Source organism: Lithobates pipiens, unplaced genomic scaffold (assembly GCF_037356315.1).
Source record: "Lithobates pipiens isolate NorthernLeopardFrog02 unplaced genomic scaffold, aLitPip1_a1.2 Scaffold_1, whole genome shotgun sequence".
Lineage (NCBI taxonomy): Eukaryota > Metazoa > Chordata > Amphibia > Anura > Ranidae > Lithobates > Lithobates pipiens.
In genome coordinates, this window is record NW_027507685.1 from 214,599,860 (window position 1) to 214,614,546 (window position 14,687).

Here is a 14,687-nt window from a genome sequence, read left to right on the forward strand (position 1 = left end):
ACTGTCTATCGGTTCCGCCTCATCAGTGCCTCCTCATCGGTGCTGCCTCATTAGTGCCCATCAGTAAAACCTCATCAGTGTACATCACTGATGGAGAAAATGTACTTATTGACACCTGCCCCGTGGCATATGTGGGGTGTCTGGGGCTTTGCATGTCAGAATCATTTCTTTTTATGTATGAGAGGTAGCTGGCGGTGAGAGATGACGGCTGCCTCTCACACATACACAGTAATTGGGGGGTGGGGGGGGTGGAGAGGATTTGAGTTGGATATGAGACTTCCCCCCAGCACAAGTCCTCTCCCCCTCCCAAAGCACCCTCTAGCACATATCCTCTACCCTCCCGCCCCCCAAATTATAGCGATACTGGCTGCCACACGGCAATCATGGCACCTCACAAGAGATGCAGAGCAATTGCTCCAGGTGCCCAAGCTAGTGGCCCTCTTTCATCCAAGTTAGTGGAGTCAAGTGGGCAGCACAGTGGTGTAGTGTTTAGCACTCTCACCTAGCAGTAAGAAGGGTCGCTGTTTCGAATCCCAACCACGACACTACCTGCCTGGAGTTTTCATGTTCTCCTTGTGCCTGCATGGGTTTGCTCCGGGGTACTCCGGTTTCCTCCCACAATCCAAAGACATGCAGGTAGGTTAATTGGCTTCTGTCAAAAATTGGCCCTAGTATATGAATGGGGACCTTGGATTGTTGGCTCCTTGATGGTAGGGACTGACATGAGTGTGCAATGTACAGGGATAGGGACAATTGTAGACACTCACTCAGGTTGAACTGGATGGACTGGTGTCTTTATTCAACCTAACTAACTATGAAACTATGAAGTGCTGAAACTTTTTCCAGCTCTGGGCTCCAGGACACAGGGCTAGTTTGCAACTGTGAATCACAAAGAAACAGGCTGTGCATTTCTGTGAGATTCATATGTGATCCAGGTGCAGTGCTATTTCAGCCCATTAATTTTAATGGACTTAAATTGTGCCAAACCGCAACAAAAGTAGTGCGTGCACTACTTTTAAAAAACGCACAGGAACCAGATTACATGGTAATACTGTACTATGCGATCTGGAGCTGGCAAATGGGCTGCATTTACAACAAGCATTTGGGGTGTCATTAAGTTAACATTGACACCCGCTGCAGATCGCAACTACAGTGTGCTTTGAACGCAAACAAACATGAAACACAGGTTTTCCACACCCCGCTCTGGTGTGAGCTGGCCATTAGTCTAGATTTTCAGGACTTTGTATCCTGAGAAGGTCCCACCAAAACTGGGACAGTTGGGATATATGGATCTATATTAGAAAGGATTGGTGTTTTTAGGGTTTGTCCTGGGAGGGGAGATTTGGGTGGGAGGATTTGTGACAGAATTAGGGAGAGAATTTAGCCAGGCGTGGCGGATTTATGTTGGGAGGGTAGATTTGGGTGGGAGGATTTGTAAAATAATTTTGGAGAGGACTTAGCCAGGCGTAGGGGATTTATGTTGGAAGGGGAGATTTGCATGGGAGGACATGTTCACACTCCTTAAGCCACTCCCACTGTTAACTATGGCTCACTATGCGCACCCAGGTCACTTCCTCCCTCTAATGTTAAAAAGTTCGGAGAAGTGACTTGAAGAAGCGCACACGGAAGGCTGACAAAGCTGTTGCTAATTTCAAGGCAATGACTTGGCATTGTCAGCCTGTAACTATTCCTTACAGGATCTCCAGGTAAGAAACTCTGCAAAAGATTCACAAAAAAAATTCTTTAACTAACTGTATACAGTGAGAGGGAAGGGATAAAAGCGCCAAGCAATCATCGTGTAGCACAATTTATTAAAGGATAAAAAACTATATAAACAGCAAGCAGCATGGGGATGATGACAGTTCGCAGTAGATGGGAAGTCCAAGTGTGAACCGGGAGCTCTGGTCTTTATCCGTTATAGGAAGAGGAAGCGAGATCAGCCTGAGATCCGTCCAGAGGAAGCCGGTGTCCAGCTGTCCTGTATAGCCAAGATAGACCAGGATAGTCCGTCCAGTACTCAGATATATGTCTAAAGTATGTATCTCCATTAAAAAAGTAGAGAGGAGCTGTCAGTCCATCCACTGTGAGAGCCAATGGGAATGCATTTCGGAAGCAAGCCACGCTTCCTTCATCAGTCATGACGCCAAACACTGAATAATAGATTTTGGGATGACTTTCCCCTTAAAGGCCCCTGTAGGGAATGCAGTCTGGATATACAGAGGTGAGGGAGGATCGGGTTTGGGTTTGATTCTAATTAAGTCTCACCCACCAAAAAAAGTTTAGTAAGTAGAAGGTAAAGAGTCACTTTATTTTAACTGGAAGGTGCCAAATGTATGTGCACAGAACAAGCTGGTATGAACCATCTGCAGAATTCGGCTCTCCCGGGGGGCTTCTTCTAATTCTTGCTTGTCGTTGGCCTTCTTCTGGATTTTGACAGCCAGCACCTTGTCAGTGGAGGTATGTGATGCCAAAACCACCTGGAGGGAGAAATTAGGCAAGTTCATTCACATTTAAAACTTAATTTAAGGGTGTACAATAATGGCTTCAATCACCAAAATGGCAATTATGCAGTTTGTTTCTTAAAAAGCCACGGCCTGAATAGAAGACCTTGTCCCTTGCCAGCTCTCTTTGGGGAAGCAGTGGTCTCTACAGAGTTTTGACACGCCCACATTTCTAAATCAAAATCAGAGAACATGAGATTTGCTGATTGGAGAACTCTAGCATGAGGTGTGTTAAACATCTGTGCGGAGATGACAACAAAGAGCAAGGACCCCACTCTGTAGTATTCTGGCAGGGAACAGACTTTACTACTTCAGTTTTAGCTGCTATAGAATTTTTTAAACAGCACACTCTAGTGGAGTCTCAATATGAACGTCACATTCTGGTGGAGTCTTAATATTAACGGCACATTCTGGTGGGATCTCAATATGAACACCACATTCTGGCGAAATCGCATTGTGAACGTCACATTCTGGTGGAGTCTCAGTATGAACGTCATATTCTGGTGGAGTCTCATTGTGAACGTCACATTCTGGTGCATTTTCAATGCGAACGCCACATTCTGGCAGGTTCTCAATGTGAATGTCACATTCTGGTGGAATGAAAATTTCCAACTTTTTGCCCATCTTCTCTCCCAACAGAGCTTCACCTCTCCCATTAAAGTGCATGTAAACCCTCATGTATACCTGTGAAATGCACAGCCTTAGATGATAAACGGGGATGAAACAAATCTCCCTACATAAGTGTTACATGTATATCTGCTGTCTTCAGATTCATATACTGTTTAGAAAGTTCAGATCATGTTAGAAGATTTTCTCTTCCTATTCAACGCTGCAGTGAAGTCTTGGAATATAGCCAAGACAGCTGATTGGAGGAAAGGCACACACACACACCCTCACCTCATAGGTAGAGACTTTCAGAGCTGACCACTGAATAGTTCAGGGCCCTGCTAATCTATTTATAGCATCCTCCCCAACACAAAACTCCAGCGGCTTTTATCATATGTGATGGAGCACTTGTCAGGAGTTATCAGGGTGATAACAGAAGAATGAAGCAGGAGACAGCTACAGGACATAGTGCTTTGTAGAGAAATAACAAGACACTACAGATATGTGCCCAGCCCAAATTTTATGAATCGGGTTTACATCCACTTTAAGTGCAGTCCATCCCTGCTATAGAGCCAGTAACTGACCAAAAAGTTCTCCATGAACCCAAAACCTTCCTTCCTGCATCAGTTCCTCAGCCAGTTGTTAAAGTGTTACTAAACCTACAACAGTTAAATCAGTCTGTATATTATTATTATTATTATTATTATACAGGATTTATATCAACATTTACAACATTAGGGCAGACAGTACAGACAGTACAATTACAATACAGGGATCAGAGAGCCCTGCTTGTTAGAGCTTACAATCTAGGAGGGATGGTCAAGTTGCAGTTGTTGGAGGCAGGATAGGCTTCTCTGAAGAGGAAAGTTTTCAGGGATTGCCTAAAAGTAGATAAATTTGGAGACAGTCTGATAGATTGGGGTAGGGAATTCCAGAGGATGGGCGAGGCTCATGAGAAGTCCTGGAGACGGATATGGGAGGAGGTGATGAGGGAGCTAGAGAGCAGGAGGTCTTGGGAGGAACGAAGAAGGCGATTAGGTTGGTATTTTGAGACTAGTGATGTAGCTGGGGGCAGAGTTGTGGATGGCTTTGCAACTTATTATTAGTATTTTGAATTTAATTCGTAGGGCAAGTGGCAGCCAATGGAGGGATTGGCAGAGAGGGGTAGCAGACACTGAGCGGTTTGTAAGGTGGATGAGTCTGGCAGCAGCATTCATGATGGACTGAAGGGGGGGATAGTCTATTTAAAGGTAAGCCAATGAGGAGGGAGTTGCAGTAGTCAAGGCGAGAGATAACCAGGGAGTGAATCAGGAGCTTTGTGGTTTCATTGGTTAGAAAGGGGCATAGTTTAGAGATGTTGCAGAGGTTGAGGTGGCAAGCTTTGGAAAGTGATTGGATGTGGGGCTGAAAGGAGAGTTCACAGTCTAGGATAACACCTAGCATGCTGACATATGGGTAAGTGCATTACCAATGGGGACCACTTTGAGCACAAGCTTTCCAGTGATGGTATATAGTCTTTGAGGCTTCCCTACAATTCTGAAGGGTCACAGAGCACTACATTTACCCTACGGACTTCTGTCACACATGAACTATTATTTGTGTGTGTATATTCAATTAGACTAAATACTCTTAGGCCGCGTACACACGGGCGGACTGTTCGCCCAACTTTGTTCATCAAACAATCCGACAAACAGTCCGCTCAAAATTTGCATGAACGGACTTGACCACACACGATGAACGAACAGTCCGCTGAAAGCGTGCGTGATGACGTGAACGGCACGTACGACGGGACTAGAAAAACGACGTCCTATACACTGCAATGCAACCTTCGGCCGTGTAAACCCTTTCTGAGTATGCGCGATACTTAGTCCGTCCAACTTGCCTACACACGAGCGGACTGTCCGCTGAAACCAAGTTTGGACGGACAAAACCAAGTTTCAGCGGACTGTCTTACGGAAATTCTGAAAAACTTTGTTCGTCAGACTGTCCGCTGAAACTGTCCGCTGAAGCCCACACACGAGCGGACTGTCCGCTGAAACACTGTTCAGCGGACAAAGTTGGGCGAACAGTCCGCCCGTGTGTACGCGGCCTTAGTTCTTTTTTTCTAGCGCTGTTAATGCTGTGATAATCTATAGGGGCACTGTGATGGGGTAATCGATCTATATATGTACTCTGATGGGGCAACTAATATGTGGGGCACTGTGATGGGGCAAATCATTTATGGGGGCACTGTGACTCATGGCACACTGGTGACTCATGGTGCATTGTCAGCTTTATTGCCAAAGCCAGAGTGCCTTTTACAAGCTTTTAGTAATATTTGGTAATATCTGCTAGTTTCTCAAGTATTGCCCCAGGCCTTGGTTAGGCTCTTTAGCTACACAAAGTACATATAAGGAACAAGGCAAACATCGATATCACCTGTAATTCTTTGCATATTTCTTATCAGGTATATAATCTATGGGGGCACTGTGATGAGTCAACTAATCTATGGGGATACTGGGATGGGGAAACTAATCTATGGGGGCAGCTAATCTATGGGAATACTGTGATGAGGCAACTAATCTATGGGAGTACTGTTATGGGGACACACTAATGGGGCAACTCATCTTTCAGGGCTATTGTGTACCTTGCAGCAAAGACTGAAATGATGAGGAAGGCTTCTCTTACACCTCTGATTCTGGGCCCCGGTAGTGTGAACAGAAGGCACAGGAGTGCCGAGTGGCACGAGTGCCTGTAGTTCTTGCTAGTAGCAGAGCAGGTGTTCACACCAGACAGAAGAGGTCATCAGTAGTTTTCAATGAAGCAGATGGGCTTGTAGACAGCTGGAGGATGGCAGACTGAATCAGACTGGTATTGGCGACAGTGGGCAGGTGAGGCATGTGCTGGTAGCCGACTGTAGAACAGCAGGCACAGCAGGATGTGTCAGGAAGCAGGGTTAGGCAAGCCAGGCCATATACCGGCAGGACATATCAGGTACAGGGGAGCAGGCAATAGCATGGTCTGGGTACAAGCCGGATCAGGAGCCAATCGGGGCAATAGAAGCCAATGGAACAGACAAAAGTGAAGGTTAAGCACATGCCGGGGTAAGTGCAGACAGATTTCAGAGAGTGGTCAGACAAGCCGGGTCAGCAACTTAAATCGGGATACAGGATAACAGGAACACAGGATGCAGGGAAGGCTGAAAGACAAAGCAGCACTGATCCTGAGCACTGGCTGAGTTTAAATAGCCTGTTTGGTGTCAACATCCGTCACAGGTGCATGTGTGACAGGGGCTTTCTGATGGGGCAACTAATCTATGGGAGAATTCTGATGGGGCAGCTCATATCTGGGGGGTAAAATGATGGGGGCAACTGTTATATGAGGGTACTGTGATGGGGCAACTGTTATATGAGGGTACTGTGATGGGGCAACTAATCATTGGGGACACTGTGATGGGGCAACTAATTATTGGGTTAACTGATATATGGGGGCTACTAATCTATGGGGAGACTGTGGTGGGGCAACTAATCTTGGGGGTCACTGTGATGGAGGAAACTAATCTATGGGGGAACCATAATGGGGGCACAGTGATGGGGCAACTAATCTATAAGGGCACTGTGATAGGACCACTGATCTCTGGGGACACTGTGATGGGGCATCTGATCTATAGGGTACTGTGATGTGGTATCTGATCTATAGGGTTCTGTGATGGGGCCTGTTATATGGGGGCACTGTAAAAGGGCAACTAATCAATGGGTACAATGTAATTGGGCAACTGATCTATGTAGTCACTGTGATGGGGGTAAGTGATCTATGGGGGCACTCTGATGTTGGGGGTTTGTGATCTATGGGGACAGCTGATCTATGGGGGTATTCTTATGGGAGCAACATATTTACGGGGTACTCTAATCGGTTAACTGATCAGTGGGTGTACTCTAATAGGGGGAACTGATATGTTGGGGGCACTTTCATGGGGGTATTTGATCTATGGAGAGATTTTGATGGGGGCATCTGATCTATAGGGGTACACTGATGGGAGAAACTGCTATGTGGGTATTCTGATTGGGGTTCCTGACGTAAGGGGGCACTGTGAAGGAGAGGTCCTGATGTAAGGGGGCACACTGATTAGTGTAACTGATCTAAGGGGGTGCTCTGTTTGTGGCAACCAGTTGTATGAGGGTAATTTGATTGGTGTTACTGATTTCTGGGAGTACACTGATGGGAACACCTTATGTAAGGGGACACTCTGATAGGGGCATCTCCTTTATGGGGCAGCTAAATTATGGGGGTACTCTTATGGAGGCAATTGATATATGGGGAAGCATTGATGGGGGCAACTGATATATAAAGGTACTGCTGATGTAAGGGAGCACTGTGATGGGGACACCTGATGTAAGGGGACACTCTTATGGGGATACCTGATGTAAAAGTGTACCTTGATTCGGGTAACTGATCTAATCTATATTCTGATAAGGACATCTTATATGTGGGGGGCACACTGATGGGGGAAACTAATATATGAGGGTACTCTGATTGGGGTGCCTGATTTATTGGGTACTCTAATGGGGTCACCTGATGTAAGGCGGTTCTATTTTCTTCTACTTGAAATGTGGATGTGATTAGCATACGTTTATGTTTTATTAAAAAGTTATTTATTTGTCTTACATCTTTTTTCTGTTAAAAATTGTTATTTGTGAAATGCCAGAGGGAAGAGGGCACAGCCAGTGAAGGTGAAAGAGCTCAGAGTAGGGGAGAAGAAGAGGAGTGCCCAAAAAGCAGAATCCATGACTCAGGAAGACCGATTACTATGAACAGCTCCAAGGCCAAGACACCACTGGAAGCCCTGAAGATCAGCACTATGCAGCTGCACTGATAGGAGGTAAAGCCTAATTCATTAACAATGCTGATGCTCCAGACCAGTGGTCATCAAACCTGTCCTCAGGGCCCACTAACAGGCCAGGTTTGCAAGATAACTGAAATACATCACAGGTCATTTGCTGCTCAGTGATTGCAGTATTCTAGTCTGCATCTCCCCAAGGTAATACATAAAACCTGGCCTGTTAGTGGGCCCTGAGGACCGAGTTGATGAACACTGCCCCAGACTACCCTTCAATTCGGTCCACTTACACTTTAGTTCATTCAGTATAGTTGGACAATATTACAGGTCATCCTTCATTCTGCCAATGCTCCAGGCCACCCTCTGACCCAGTCTGCTAATACTACAGATCACCAGTTGTCAGGGCCTTATAGGGGGGTACAGGCAGTACTTCCCATTGGGTCAGCAGGGGCTGTCTGGTGGGGGCTGTCAGGTCAGCTTTCTGGTGCCCCATCATTTCTAATGGCAGCCCAGCTTATCCCTGTCATCTGTAGTCAAGCATTTTCTCCTTTTCACATTATGGCTCACCATCGAACTGTGCAGCCAGCCAGCCAATGGTAAATCCCTTCTAATAGCTGCTGCTAACCTCACCCATTGCAGATAGAGACGTACAGAAAGTAGCTTGCTTCTGCAAAGAGACAAGTGTGAGGCAGCTGATGTTATGTGTTATGTAAGTATGTGTCACGGATTGGCAATGCGATTTGTGAAGCACGAAGTGTACCTGATATCTGAGAACTGGAGAACACACACATGGTGTGCTTTTTCCTAGCTGTACACAAATTACATTTTCTAACCAATTCCATGTTAGATGTTGTATCAGTAAATCTGTATTACCATATTACGTAATTAGTCATGCAGAAAAGAACACATATTTAGCTTTAGGCCCCTTTCACATGGCCAACGCAGCTGACTTGTGATCCGCAGTGGATCGCTTTGTCAGCCGCAGACGATAGCAGACGATCAGGAAGTGATGCTGCCTCCTGCACACCTGTTTGAAGAGGGATTTCACATTGAAATATCGTTCTACTGCGCTGAAACTATTGCCAGAGTTTGACAGGCAGTGTGTCCTATAAGCAGCCATTGCCTTGGCATGGTCCACCATTATCACTATCAGGAGGCCAAGTCAAAGCAATGGCTGAAGCTCCATTAACACTTGCAAATTGAGCCATTTGCGATTAGCTGTTGGAAACCCTGCAGACCTCCCTGCAACTGGCTGCGGGCACTCACTCACTCATAGGGGTGGATTTACTAAAGGCAAATGGATTGTGCACTTTGCAGGGGCAGTTGTACTTTGCAAGTGTAGTTGCTCCAGAGCTTAATAAATTAGGGGAAGCTCTGCTGACTTCCATCATCCAATCATGTGCAAGCAAAAAGTTGTTTGTTTGTTTTTCCTTGCATGTGATTGGGTATTCTTTACAAAATGAAACTTCAGCTCATTTTTTAACCTGTGGAGCAGCTGCACTTACAGAATGCAAAGTCTAAAGAATGCAAAGTCTAAAGAATGCAAAGTCTATTTGCCTTTTGTAAATCCACCCCATATTGTCTGTGTCCAGGGCCGATCATCCGCAGGTAAGGGCTGCACGAGTGATTAAATGCTATTGGCTGCCTATGGCTGTGGGAGCTTTCAATGGGGCTTCCATTCTCAGATACTTGCAGGGAACTCTGCTAGGTCCCTCCCGTCCTCTGATTCTTCCTGTAATGAATTTTATTGTAACTTTACTGCCTGCCCTCATGTTGTAAAGCACCTCGCAAACTGTTGACGCGCTAAAAAGCACAAAGCTAATTGCAAATGGCCCCTTTCGCAAGTGTCCATGGAGGCCAAAGCCCCAAACACACAGGCTGAATATTGGCTAAAATCAACCCGTACAGTAGATACCGGCTGACATTCTGCCTTGTGTACAGGTCCTTGTTTGACAGAAGCCGATCTCAGGACTGGCTTCTGCCAAACAAACATGCTGGAAAACCTGACAATGATAATGGTGGACCATACCTACACAATAGCTGCTTATAGGACACACTGCCTGGCAAACTCTGGCAGTAGATGCAGTTGTGGTGCAGTGAAAAACTATTTGAGTGTGAAATCCCTCTTCAAGTCAGTGCCACAATAAAGATCTTCTAATGAATAGCACTTTTGTTGGCACATAAGGTTAAAATCCAGTCTGACAGATATCCTACGCGTTTCAGCCACTTAGGCCTTAATCATAGCAGAACATCAGAAGATCTTCACTGTGGTGCCAACTTATCATTTTGGAGGCTTTTCCATAGAATGGCTCGTAGAGTCTGAGCACAGGTGTCTCTCAATAATTTGATGGGGAGAGAAGGTAAAGATTAACTAATTACTTTAAAGGAGTTGTAAAGCCTCATATTTTTTCATCTTAATGCATTATATGCATTAAGGTGAAAACATTCCATGCTTCAGCTGCCCCCCAGACCCCCCCCCCCTTTTTTTTTTACCTGAACCTGATCGTTCCAGCGATGAGCATGAGCCCAGCATCTACAGCCGCTTTTTTCGGGCCCTCATTGGATAGATTAATAGCAGCAGGGGCCATTGGTTCCCGCTGCTGTCAATCAAATTCAGTGACACGGGAGTTGGGTGCGGGGCTGAGTCCTGCTGTCTGTGTCAATGGACGCAACAGCGAGACTCGTGAGCGCGCCTACACAGGTGCCCCCATAGAAAGCTGCTCTCCATGGAGCATCCAATGAAGAGGAGGAGCCAGGAGCACCGCCAAGGCACCCCAGAAAAGGAAGATCAAGGCTGCTCTGTGCAAATCATTCCAGGTGAGGGAATCAGGAAGTGAAGCGTTGCGGCTTCCCTTCCCGGTTCCCTACTGCACATGCGTGAGTCGCGCAGCGCAATAGGAATGGTCCGCGCTGTCTCTGGGACCCGTGTGTGTCCCAGCAGACAGTGCGGTGGGACAGGAAACAGCATATACTCCCGTGGGAGTCTATGCCCGGAAGTGGGTGCAAATACCTGTCTTAGACAGGTATCTGCACCCCCCTCCCCCTGAAAGGTACCAACTGTGACAACGGAGGGGGGAGGGTTCCGATGAGCGGAAGTTCCACTTTAGAGTGGAACCCCGCTTTAAATATCAGCCAGTGGGTCTTCATTGGCGAGTCCTCCAACATAAAAAATCAACAGTGACTACGAGAAATCACTGGAGAGACTTCACATTAAAACTGTAACAATGAATGGAATTTTACAAACAGGCTGCTCCATTTAACTTCCACCGATACAGACAACAGAGATCCATTCTATGATGAAATGATTGTATTGTGACAGGCTATAGTTTAGTATATAGACTTCTGCTTACTTTGCCCCTAAGAAAGGAGAAACTGCTTAATAACTAACCTGTGCTTACCACCCAATATTAACCCCCCATGACACCGCTCCCACCCTTTGCACTAATGACAGACCTGACTGCTGGGAACAGTTTCACTCGGAGTCTATTAAAATGCTGATGGCTAATGGGCGGCCCCTGTGGGCATTTCACGTTGACCACTTTATTGTTTGGTGTGGGAACTTGTAAAGAGCATGTATTAATGTCATTCAAACCCTGCACACACCCCAGACCCCTCACTGTGGTCTATATTACATTGTAATGCTGTGCTAAACCCTTCATCCCGTTCATTCCAAGATGTGTATTCCAGCTTAACGTACATTCACTTTTCATCTGCAGGGTGTAAGCTTTTTAGTCTGTTTTGCTTTGAGACTTGAGTGAATTTGCAAAGACTGCATTTTCTTGGGCTTTGAAAAAAAAAAAAAAAGAGTCCTTTTCACGCCCCCAAGGCATTTTATTAGCAAACTGTTTAACACTTGCTTATGTAGTTTAAAATCTTATCACCTCTTCAAAGTCACATTTACTTCTATGCACATGTGTTAAGGATGAGCGCATGCGTATACACCAAAGAGTGTCAGTGAATGAAGATGACCATTACAACATGAACTCCAACACACGTCTAACTGTGTATGCGCGCTTAAAGGGTAACTCCACTTTCATCGTGAAAAAATGTAGCACATAAAAAAAAAAAATCATATAGCGTATACAATTGCTGCACAAGTTATGTAATTTAATGTTATTAAAAATTACCTTTCCCTTTAAATCTGCAGTGCTGTAATTTTCTGTAAAAGGCAATACAATGTGATAACCTGGAGGTGTTCTGTGCACAGATGGTGTACAAAACACTCCCCAGAAATTTAATTTCCTGCTTGTGTAATTGGCTTGCTGATTTTCCCAGAAGTTTGTACTAAGATACAAAATCAGATCTTGAGCATTTTCTGCAACAAAAATGTCATTTTTGGTGTGGTACTCTCAATGGTAATCACGTCTAATAGAATACAGACCCTGCCACTTTCCTCATTGGAGCCCTGCAGGTGCTGCAGCTGATTGATAATTATAAAACTGCTCCCATACAGATTCACACTGCATATGTTCACACACACACACACACACACACACACACACACACACACACACACACACACACACACACACACACACACACACACACTATTGTTGATGAGAAACCATCACAGAGGTTAGAAAAACCCGAACCTGTTGATTGATTAATTTACTGTATTTGAATTAGGGCTGTTTACAGATTAAAATTTTCGTGTTCGATTAATCAATTTTTTAAATAGATTAATAGGCTAATTTTGATTAATTAAAACACACATACAGATCCAACTACTTTTAGCTGATCTCCTTGCATTGCAACTCTGCATTAGTCAGTGGTAAATGTGGTATACACTATATACAATCACCCGACACTAATTTGTTTCCACAATCCATGACCACACAAATACATTTTAAATTTAAACTGTAGCACTGACGTAAATCATTTTTTTTATTAAACTTTAAGAAAAACTTAGAAATTTCGTTTAAATTTAATTATAAAACATATCTAGTATATTAACTGTCAGTCACTTTATAGTAGGCAAGTAGGCATCACTTTAGCCAGTCACACAGACATACCAGAGTGTTTTTTTTTTTTTACAACAATGTTAAAAATGGAGGTTATCAAATTTGCCTACACTTAGCTCACTGAATGATCCCAGTTAACCACATCCTTATTTACCATCACTGTCCAGGAAATCAACGTCACCAAGACGACGTGATATATCACGAAACGCGTAGGGCGGTGTGACACGCTACAATTTGCCTCTTGATCAACACAAGGATACAACTGTGGAACATTGTGTTCGGCCGACGCATCCCTTTTGTTATGCCTTCTTTTACATCAACACTGTAAGTGTATTTCTTCCTTTTTTTATATTTTTAATAAACGGTATTTCACTATTTGGAGCATTTTTCCGTTTTATGGTCATCCTTTTCTCAAATTCATTGGAATGATTTCGGAGCGGGACCTGACCTATGAGCGCAATAAAGCTGGGGAATCAGATACCCACATGATCCAGTGTAATTCGCTTAGAGCGTGATCTACCAGGATATCTGGTAAGAAGCCATCTTATTTCTCCGGTGGTGGTGCACCATAGTACTTCCCATAAGTTGGAGCGGCAACTAGAAAACTGTAGTCTTTTTCTACACGTGGTGTTTCCTGTTCAGTTTCATTTAAGGACTTTAATCAGTGACTAATTTTGGATATAATTAATTTTGTATCACGCTTTGTATTTTATTATAGAGTGACACTCAGGTCACGTGTTTGCACATATGATCTTGGTAACTTTTGTGTATATAAATGTATGGTTTATATATATAATAGATTATTTTGTTATTTATTAAGTTCACTATTTACACCTAGTGGTTTTTTAATCACACAATGGTCCTATTAAGGGACATTGTATGCATTCACCAGTGTAATTTTTGATTTTAGTCTCTCGATTGGAGGGATTAGATACTCTATATTCACTTTAGGGTTTGCGCGGTTCTCCTTTTTTTCCTTTTAATCAACGTCACCAGACTCCTCCCCCCTTCCCTTCGTTAGCAGACGGAGGCACTTGGTGAAGGGGGGAGGAGTTCGGTGACGTCGATGTCCGTGACGTCACCGGATCTCCGACGGAACTCCCTGAAGACCCAGAAGGCGGCGGAGAGGTGTGTGCCGATCAAAAAAAATTAACAATTAATCGAGGAATTAATCTTTAATTTTCCCAGCCCTAATTTAAATGTATCCCCTCTTTAAGCTGATTCCAGGCTTACGATATGTTCTGCCCCTCTTTCCCCACTGAGACCCCATTCACACCTGAGCGTTTTGTAGCTTGAAGCCTGAAGCTACAAAACGCTAGAGAGGGGAAAAATTATATTATTCTCAATGGAGATGGTATACAGTCTCCACTACATGTTGCCTGAAGCCGAACGCCTGAAGCTCAAACAAGTTCCGGACCCTTTTTTGTCGCTAGAATTGAGCAGATTTGGGCGTTTTTGTTCTTTTAACATTGGTGACCTTTTGCCCTGCACAAAATCGCGGCAAAAAACACCGCAAAAAACGATTGAAAACCAGTGGCGTAACTAGAACCTTCAGGGCCCCGATGCAAGAAACCATGAAGGGCCCCCCTGACAGGGCCCTTTTCTCCGAGTTTGGTGGCGGAACAACAGGACCCGGTTGCAAGTGGGTGGCTACATGTAAAGGAACCAATTTCTCCATTTGCCGCCGCTTCTCCACCTCTCCCTTCCACAGGCATTCAGCGGCTGCAAGAGGAAAATGGAGAGATGGGTTCCTCTATGTCGGTGTTTCTCAAGCTTTTTCCAGTCAGGGCACCCTTTAAGTAC

At 44.7% G+C, this 14,687-nt stretch overlaps 2 long non-coding RNA genes across 2 annotated transcripts in view; one reads left to right on the forward strand and one right to left on the reverse strand.

Annotated features, from left to right (window-relative positions):
• Positions 1–14,687, forward strand: part of LOC143983039 (uncharacterized) — a 292,655-nt gene that overhangs the window by 128,956 nt on the left and 149,012 nt on the right. The window contains exons 3-4 of the long non-coding RNA XR_013274553.1: positions 7,792–7,965; positions 13,052–13,208. This is a non-coding gene — a long non-coding RNA (uncharacterized LOC143983039). The remainder of the gene's footprint in view (positions 1–7,791; positions 7,966–13,051; positions 13,209–14,687) is intronic.
• Positions 1,795–14,687, reverse strand: part of LOC143983044 (uncharacterized) — a 66,155-nt gene continuing 53,262 nt past the window's right edge. Inside the window, exon 3 of the long non-coding RNA XR_013274554.1 lies at positions 1,795–2,477. This is a non-coding gene — a long non-coding RNA (uncharacterized LOC143983044). The remainder of the gene's footprint in view (positions 2,478–14,687) is intronic.